The sequence below is a fragment of the Elephantulus edwardii genome, unplaced genomic scaffold (genome assembly GCF_000299155.1).
Source record: "Elephantulus edwardii isolate Elephantulus edwardi_28Jun2011 unplaced genomic scaffold, EleEdw1.0 scaffold00028, whole genome shotgun sequence".
Classification (NCBI taxonomy): domain Eukaryota; kingdom Metazoa; phylum Chordata; class Mammalia; order Macroscelidea; family Macroscelididae; genus Elephantulus; species Elephantulus edwardii.
In genome coordinates this window covers 17,690,864-17,700,482 of record NW_006399778.1, presented here as the reverse complement: position 1 = coordinate 17,700,482, position 9,619 = coordinate 17,690,864, and the positions used below count along the sequence as shown (strand labels likewise).

The 9,619-nt window shown below is 41.3% G+C and overlaps 1 protein-coding gene across 1 annotated transcript in view; it reads right to left on the bottom strand.

The window, feature by feature from the left end:
* FBXO42 (F-box protein 42) overlaps nucleotides 1–6,087 on the bottom strand; it is a 185,657-nt gene extending 179,570 nt beyond the window's left edge. Inside the window, exon 1 of the mRNA XM_006883613.1 lies at nucleotides 5,879–6,087. The gene's annotated coding sequence lies outside the window, so the exon portion shown is untranslated. The remainder of the gene's footprint in view (nucleotides 1–5,878) is intronic.
* Nucleotides 6,088–9,619: the final 3,532 nt, after the last annotated feature.

The window sequence follows — 9,619 nt, the reverse complement described above, 5'->3', positions numbered from 1 at the left end:
AAAAAAAAAAAAAAAAAAAAAGAGAGACAAAAAAATGTTATTTAACAAAAAAAGGCCATCTTTATGGAATTAATAGGTATGAAGACAACAGTGGTAAGTTAAACCATAAACAAGAGAAGTTCTCCAGTTACAGAAAAAAATAAAGTACATCTACTTCTGCTCAAGGAGTGGTATCCCACTGGGACTATGCTATAAAGAAGTTGTCTTGTTGCAGTTTTAATTTCAAAAAAAAAGCAATGTAACAATGTTTAAGATTTGTGTCTGCTGCATGATAAGAAATGCACTTAGAGGTTCACCATATTCTCACATTTAATTATCCCATAACATAGGCACCATTATCTCCAGTTTAGAGATGAAAACACTGAGACTTGAAGATATTAACTTTCTTACCTAAGGTTAATAACTGAGGAAGGGTTTGAGTCTAGGTAAACCTGGTGCTAAAGAGCCCTGGTGTACAATGATTAAGTGTTCAGCTATTAGACAAAATACTGGCAGTTCAAACCCACCCAGCAGCTCCATGGAAGAAAGATTTAGCCACCTGCTTCACTAAAGGATATACAGCCTTGGAAAGCTTATGGGGCAGTTCTCCTCTGTCAAACAGGGTTGCTGTCAGTTGAAATCAATATGACAGCACCCAACAACACTAACAGTTATCAAGTTAGACACAAAGAACATGTAAATCATTCAGTTAATGTCGAGTTACCCAAAACACTGTGAATATCTAGTCCACTTATCATTAAACATTCTGTGAAAAAAACTTAACAAATTCCAATATTATTTAGGAAACACACTTTTGGAAAAGGAATAAACTGCATGCACTGAGGAGAAAAAGTTAAGGAAAGTCAAACCAAAATTGGAAGAAGCTGCAAAAAGAAACAAACATTTCAACACAATAGAGAAATGTGCTTGATCTTAGCAAGAGCAAGACCACAGGATCTATTAGAGACAAAGTATCTCAAAGCAAAAGTGAAGAAAGCAGTCCTGTATGTACCGCCCTGCTTGATCCCAAGACAAGACACTGCTCTTTTTTGACAAAAAAGAACAAGAGCTTTAAAAACAAATACTAGAATAGAGAAATAAATGTCATTCTCCCTTGATTTATATCTGAAATGTCAACAGATGGGGACAGGTAACATTTAACAAAACTGTATTCATATAAAAAGTCTTTAAAACTGTATTCATAAATTAATAATCAACGTTAATCTTTATGCACCAGAAGATTGATCCTGGGAAAAAAATTCTTTGTTCTCTATAACAATTTGAATCAAATATTTAAGATGAAAATAAAGGAAAGATAAAGTCAGGGGAAAAGTATACGACACTAGTGAATGTCTTAAAATAGCTTAGAGAAAATATCTTCAATATTAAACTAAGGCAAAACAAAGAACAGCAACATTGAAAAACTTAAATTAACCGAGGAGAAAAATAACTTACAAATTAAAAAGTGGAAATTTAATACAAAACGAATTGGAATTCAAAGCAAATTTTTTTATTATTTTATGTGTGTGTGTGTGTGTGTGTGTGTGTGTGTACCATCAAATCGGATCTGACTGGTACAGGAGGAGATTGTCCCTTGTCCCTCCTTTCCCGCCAGAGCATCTGGTGGATTTGAACCGTGTGCCTCTGGGATTGCAGTGCAGCTTCTTGCCACTAGGCCACCAGAGCAAATTTAAAAGCTTTCCAATGCATGCACAAGGAAATGCAGAATTAATGCTGTTGCAGTTAAGTGCCATCGAGTTGAGTACAACTCATAGCAACCCTGTGAACAGCTGAACAAAACCTCATCCTTTCCTGTGCCATCCTCACACCTCCTGACACATCAGAGCCCACGGCAGCAGTCACCATGTCAAACCATCTGGTTGAGGTTTTCGTCTCCTTCACTGACCCTCCATCTTTCCAAGCATCATGTCCCTCTCCAAGGAATAGCCCCTCTGAGAACCATGCCCATAATTTTACAAGAATGTCACAGTAAACAGTTTCTCTTCAGTCTTCCGTACTCATTGTCCAACTTTCACATGCATTTCAAGCCACTGAAAATAGCCTGGCATGGTTAGGTGCACCTTAGCCTCAAAACTGACTTCTTTGCTCTTTAGGGAAGGCAATGATAAGTAAAAATTAGTAAACAGGTAATAACCACATAGTAAGATTGGTGAAGGGAAAGGCAATAGTCAATAAGTGGATAATCAACACGATATTATCAAAGACACAAAGGAGTATAAGCTTTTTAACGGGAATCAGAAATGTAACTGTATTATGATTCTAGAAAGTCATGCTATTTAACAAAACATGTATAATGGTTAAATGAAAAAATAATTTGCCTTGTAAATCTTCACTCAAATCACAATAAAGATTTGGATTCCACATGTTCAATGAATACGCCACCACCTAATGGAGCTCCTGTGACGGAGCCCATAGGAAGTTCAAAGGCCGAGCCTGTCCCATAGTTCAAATCCACCACTGACTCTGAGGAAGAAGAGCAATCTCCTCTGAAAATCCACTCAGGGATCAGTCAGTTATGACTCAACAGCAATGATTTCTGAGAAAGATTCACTGCAATTAAAAATTTCACAGAAATTCTGTAACACAGGTAGTTGTTGATAAGTGCTTGCTGTTGAGTTGCCTGCAACTCATGTACAACAGCCCTAACATACTAAATTAATTACAAAACAACAGCTCTAAAACGAGAAATCTGGATTGGGTTGTGTACAGAAATTCAAAATGATGCTATAAAATTGTTTTTAGTATAGTTTTGGTTTAAACTGCCAACTTTATTAAAAGGTATCTTCTTTTTGTTGGAGAAAAATGGAAATAGCACTGTAACCACCTATGGTCAACATTCTAATTAAAAGGACTGACAACTAAACTCCATTTATTAATACAATGTAATTAAATGGAAACTACACAATGACTCATGTTTACAAAGAGGGGAGGGAGGATCTCACTGAAGTTGTCACCAAGCAATCTGAGATATTTTCATTACAGTTGCAATATTTCTGTTTGTTGCCTGTGTGTATGACTCATTCAAAGGTTCTCCCGAAATCCCTTTGGATTTTTGAGAATGCAGAAACCATAAATGGGATGTACTGTGTGGGAAGTGTAATGACAGTGAAAGAATAAAAGAGAAAAAGAAATCATGACAGAATTAAATGGTTTTTTTAAAAAAACATCAGTTTTTATTTAAAAAAAAAAAGCGTATCACTCACAAAAGGCCAACTTTTCTACAGAAAAACAGAAGACTGGAAAGAGTCAACCAAGCTCTGAGAAAAGCATACTTGGTTAGATTCAGTGCCACCTCAATGCATGCCCCTCACACACTTCTATGCTACACATATTGTTGTTGTTGTTGCTGTTGTTATGTGCCATCGAGTCACCTGCAACCCTATGTACAGCAACTCTGAAGCCTGCCCTGTCCGAGCCAGTCTCACTGATTCTGACACACTAACCCCCATCGCTCCATCAATCCATCTCATCCAGAGTCTTCCTTTCCTACACATAGTGTAAGTAAGTGTTTTTTCCTTGTCTGGCTCAACTAAACTTGAGATCAACAGTAATCTTAAGAATCATTAGGACGAGAATCCACCGAATGCTTTGCTGGAGAAGGAGGAGCAATCTCCTTCTGTACCAGTTGGACCTGATTTGATGGTACACACACACACAAAATAATTAAAAAACTTGAAACAAAGAATCATTAGGACCTACTTCCCACAATGCCTGGTCCAGAGGGTCTTCATAAGATGTTTCATAAAACAGAAATAATCCATCTAACCCTCATCTAGTGTCTTACATTCTACAAAGCACCTTAACATCACTTCTTTTGATCCAGAGAACAATCTCACAAAGTGGGAAGATTATTATTTACTCTAATGACTTCTGGTGTTAGAAAGCTGTTAACTCTACTAGCCAAAACAATCCTGAAATCAGAAAAATGTTCACATATTTGGTCATCTGAGGTAACTTCTCCATGGAGCTTTAAATTCTCCTAAAACACAGAGGGGGTTATGGCATTCTTTGCTTGCTCTTCCTAATAGCTAGAAATCATGTAGGTCTGAATCTTATCAAAGAAACTAAGAGGACACACCTTAAACTATTTCCCTTATCCTAGTGTTCTTGTGATTCCAAGTAAAGTAAGGAATTACAAAAGTCAAACAGAATGAATGATGGAGAATGAATGATGTAGTGAAGTTGCATCCATACTTGAAGATGATTTAGCACAAAGAAACATATTATGTCAAAAAACATAATGTGGATCCACCAGGGTGTTTTACTGCATTAATCCCATGACTCTTTACTAGCAAATTGATAAAAAGAGTAGCTCTCCAATTTTCTACAACAAAGAAGTTGTTTCAGGTTTACATTCTAAGCAAAGGTACTACCAATAAGAGTTACAAATCTCTATGGAAAAGGCTTTTAAGAATAAAAGTTTGGAGGGGGGTTAAAGGTCAACAAGCTGGCCAGTATTAAGCTTAATGGTTGACTCTTTTTTTAAAAAAATGTCATTTTAACAATTAAAAAGCTTTATGATGTACGGAAATATTCATGGAGCAACACAGACTGAATAATGTCACATGTAGATTGGATTTCTAAAAATGAAAACAGAAGACATAAAAGGACAACATACAACAGAAGATATCAAATTATACACACCACTGCATTCAAAGTAAGGGATCTGACAGAATGCCTGCCTCATTCACAAGTCACTGTAAAAACTATGGGCTTTTAAATATGCAACTTTAAAGGCTGGTATTTCCTCTCAAATTTTCATGATCCCTTTAAACCCATGATGTCATCATCCTCAAGCACAAGCAAAAACGAATTTTAAATTGCAGAAGGTATCATCTGGTTTGTCCAAGTAAAAGCCACTGCCTCAACAATTCCAAATGAAGCGATTATCCTTCAAGACTATAAGAAAAACTAAGTAAATCGCCCAATTAGCAGGTGAACAACAACAAAAGTTGTTTTAAAAAGCAATCCCAAGAACCTTACAATGTCACTGGCAGCAAGTAAGAACTGATAATGTGTCTGAATCTACATCCAGGGCAATCAGAATCCCACCACAGAAAAACCCAAAGACACTGCCAATTAAGGGATGAAGCTTTTCTTTTCCTAGTAAATCAAGAGATCTGATAAAGCAATTGGTTACTCCGCCAATCTTGACAATCCAAGGGTTTCAAACTAACGAGGACTTAATTAGCACTGAAGTTACTCTGCAGAGACTACTAAAATGTTACAATTTTATCTTGTTTTCGTTTACAAATTCGTTCCCACCCTCCACTAGCCCCCTTGTACAAGTAATTTTCACCAGAAGCTGTCTCAGACCAAAGAGATCTCATCTCTCGGGGAGAACACTGGGAAAAGCGAGAGGCTAGGAAACGCTGTGTTTTTGGTTTTTAAGCCAATTTTTTTAAAAATCAAAATACCAAAACCAACTTCACCTTGCAGCTGCAGCTTCGGAGATGCTGACCATTCGCCGCAGCCTCAATTTTGGAGGGCACGCGACTCCGGTTCCTCTCGCAAGGAGTTAAGGGTTCGGGGGCGGGGTGAGAGTACCTGACACCCCTACAGCCATCCTTTGCCCTGATCTCATACATACACACCCCTTCGTGGACCCAGTGGGGGGACAAGAATGGCTCTGCTTAAGGAGACGCGCAGGGTTCGCTCCCACCCATGGGCTACTTGGGGTAAGGGTCTCCTCCCCGCCTAACCCAAGGGGATTGAGAGCTACGACAGCGAGAACCCGGGGCAGGGTGGCATCGACCCCCACGCGGGCTGCAGGGCCTGCGCTGGACCCTGGGCGCCCGATTCCCCCTACGGGCCCGGGGTGTAAAGGGCAGAAGACGCAGACTCCCCGCCGCGGTCCCCAGAGGTGGGGAGGCCTCACCTGGCCCAGCCCGCACCACGTTCTCGGCTTCGCTTCGCTGGCGACGAGGGGGAGAGACAAGGGGTCAGTGCCAGAGCAGAGGCGCTCGGCCTGAGGCCGTGCTGGCCGCACTCTGGGGAGGGGACGCCTCACAGCTGGCGGGACCCAGAGACACCGGGAGCCGCCATCTTTCTCCGCTCAAACACCACCGATGCCGCTGAAGCCGCCGCCGCCGTCGCCGCTGCTGCTGCTCTGGCCGCCAGAAGAGAGTGAGCAGAGCGCATGCGTCGGGCCCCGGCGCGGAGGACGCGCGCGCACGCACGTCAACGCGGCGGGCCCGCGCGCGGTGGCCTGCGGGCGACGCCATGTTGGGGAGGGACTGGGCGGGAGTTCCCCGCCAGGCTTCCAAAGAAAGCTTGAGTGCAGCTCTGCCAGGCTAAGCAGATGCGGGGAGAAAGTCAGACTGCCCCGTCTACCTCACCACATTCTCAGAGCCTGCCTCAGAGCTGCGTCTGTTCACCGCTGCTCATTCAGGGCACTAGGTTCCAGTCCCGTGTGTCTCGCAATTGAGGTAGACGTTTAGCCTGAGATGAACTCATTTGTATGAGAAGCACAGAGCAGGGCTGTGGCAGATGGAAATGCCCTTGGAGCGTGCGTTAATGCCTAGGTTGGACAAGCGAAGCCTCCCTTAACTGTTGTCACTGTGAGTTATTGCTAGCCTCGTTTATCAGCTGAAGAAACTGAAGCACGGAGAAGTACTAGAGCTACGCATCTAGCACTGGGGGAGTCTAGAATCGAGTTCAACCATGCTGGTTTCCCAAATTTATATGACCCTTCTAACATCACACCAGGAGCCTCTGATGGCCTAGAGGCAAGAAGCTGCTCCGGGAGGGAAAGATGGGCAATCTCCCGTGCGATTAACTGCCTCTGAAAACCCACTGGAGGGTCTGCTATGGATCCGTTATGACTCCGCCCTACACAACAACAAGATCACACCAGAGTGTGGATTCCTGCAGAGTATCTTCTAAGGGAGATGTCAGAGATACAGCTTCGAATGCCCTATTGTGCCTAAAACTGAAACAACCTCGATCTGCCGCCAGACCACCTGGGGTAAAGTAGACCTGTTGGGATAGCTCTTTGGCACAAGGCTAAGTCTGAACCAAAGTCCCCTATCTAGTTGATACTTCGTGTGTGTGTTGTTTGTTGGGGGGTTTTATTTTTATTTAAATTTATTAATTTCAGTAAAAATTTACAGAGACTTTGGAATTCCATTCACTCATTGTTGCACTTTTCTCCCCTCCCAAACACTCACACACCCGTACACTACCTAATGACATATCAGATAAGGGACTTATATCCAGAGTTTATAAAATACTTGAGCACCACATCAAGATAAAGGTAAATAATCCAATAGAAAAATGGGCACAGGATATGAACAGACATTTCACCAAAGACATTCAAATGACCAACAAGCACGTGAAGAAATGTTCAAAATCCCTAGCTCTAAGAGAGATGCAAATCAAAACAACTATGAGATACCATCTCACCCCAGAGAGAATAACAAAATTTAACAGAACAGCAAGCAACAAATGCTGGTGAGGTTATAGAGAAATCCTTATTCACTGTTGGTGGAAGTGTAAAATGGTGCAACCACTGTGGAAAGTGGTGTGGCACTTTCTCAAAAAGTTGCAAATAGAGATACCATTTGACCCAGCAATTCCACTACTGGGAATATACCCTAAAGAGACCATAACCAACATCCAAGCAGATATATGCACATCCATGTTTATTGCGGCTTTGTTCACAATAGCAAGGAGTTGGAAACAACCCAGGTGCCCATCAACAAACAAATGGATAGAGAAGCTGTGGTATATTCACACAATGGAATACTATGCTGCATTGAAAAACAAGGAACTCATGCAACATTTTTCAAAATGGATGACTCTGGAGGACTTTATGCTGAGTGAAATATCTCAGTCACAAAAGGACAAATACTGCATGAGACTTATTGTTTTTAAGTGCCATTGAGTGGAGTACAACTCACAGCAAATAACGGATCTAAACACTGCCTTATTCTGGCCAACATTCCTGACTCGTTGAGCCCGCTGTTGCAGACAATATATCCATCTCATTGAGGATCTATCTTCTTTTCCTTCGCTGGACCTCCACCTTTCCTAGCATAATATCCCTTTCCAAAGAAAAGCCTCTCCTGATAAGTTCAATGTCCGTGAGACGAATCTTTGCCATCCTTGCTTCTAAGTAGCACTCTGGATGCACATTCTCCAAGACATACCTGTTCTTTTTTCAGTCCGTGGGATAATCAGTAATCTTCTCCAATATCAAAACTAGATGCATTGATTCTTCTCCTGTCCAACTCTCAAATACATAACAGGTGATTGGAAAGACTGTGGCTTGAATCAGGCACACCTTTGTCTTTAAACTGGCATCGTTGCTCTCCAGGAATTTGGAGAGAGGTCTCTGACAATAAATTTTCCCAATGCTATAAGCATCCTGATCTCTTGACTGCTTACCCTTTGTATGCAAGTGTATTGGATTGTAGATCCAAGCAGGTCATCCTGCTCATTGACAATTTCAAATTTTCCCTCTACATCTATCAAGATGTTACCTATTAGCCCAGTGGTGAATATTTTTGTCCTCTTGATGCTGAAATGTAATCCATATTTAAGGCTGCATTCCTTGATCCTCTATAGCATGTGCGTCAAGTCCTCCTTACTTTCAGCAAGAAAGGAAATATCATCTGCATAACACAGGTTATAGATGAGTTTTCCTCCAATTCTGATGCCACATTCTTCATAACGTCTGGTTGAATGATTTATTTGTTCAGCATGCAGATTGACTAGGTATGGAGAACAGATACAGCCTTGAGGCACACTTTCTTGATTTTAAACAGAGCAGTGTTCCCCTGCTTTGTTCAACTTTTTGGTTTACACAGAGATTTTATATAGTGGAGTTGGGTTCGCCTTACTCTAGAAAGCACTCAATATGTCTTTCTCAAACTTGAATAGTATGGAAATGCTCATAGTTCAAGCCTGAGAAAATGGCTTTCAACTAGGAGTCACTACTGCAAAAGAGAAACTTAGAGATTAAAACTTGGTAAAACAAATATTTTAATTGTTTTGTTAAAAATCCCAAATTACCATTGTTGGAGAATTTATGATCATCCTCTGTAGTCTATTCAATTCCATTTTTTAAAAAATGGACCAGCAATTAAGTGCTTCTTCCTCTTTAAGATATAGCATCTTAAGAGTTTTTCCTAAATTCACACCCCACCCCACCCCAATACTGATGCCTAGTCAGGTTTGTTGTTGTTATAGACCATCAAGTCTACTGTGACTCCTTCTTGTTGTTGTTAAGTGCCGTCAAGTCGTAGACAACTCATAGCAACCCTATGAACAAGACCTGGGATACTTGTATTACTTTTGTCCTATCTCCAGGTTCATAGGATTTCCAGAGGCAAGCTATTTCAGAAGTGGATGCCATTCCTGCTTCCAAGCTTGTTTTAATCAGGGGTCTCCACCAAACACTGTCCACCATGGGTAACAATTCTCACATTTGACACATCAAATTGTTCATGTTGTTGTTGTTATGTGCTGTCAAGTCACTTGCGACTCATAGCTACCCTATGTACAACAGCTCTACACTCGGGTCTGTCCTGTGCCAATCGCACTGTCTCTGACACTCCCATCCCAATTATCCCAGTCACTGAATCAATCCACCTCATAGAGGGCCTTCCCCTCCTGC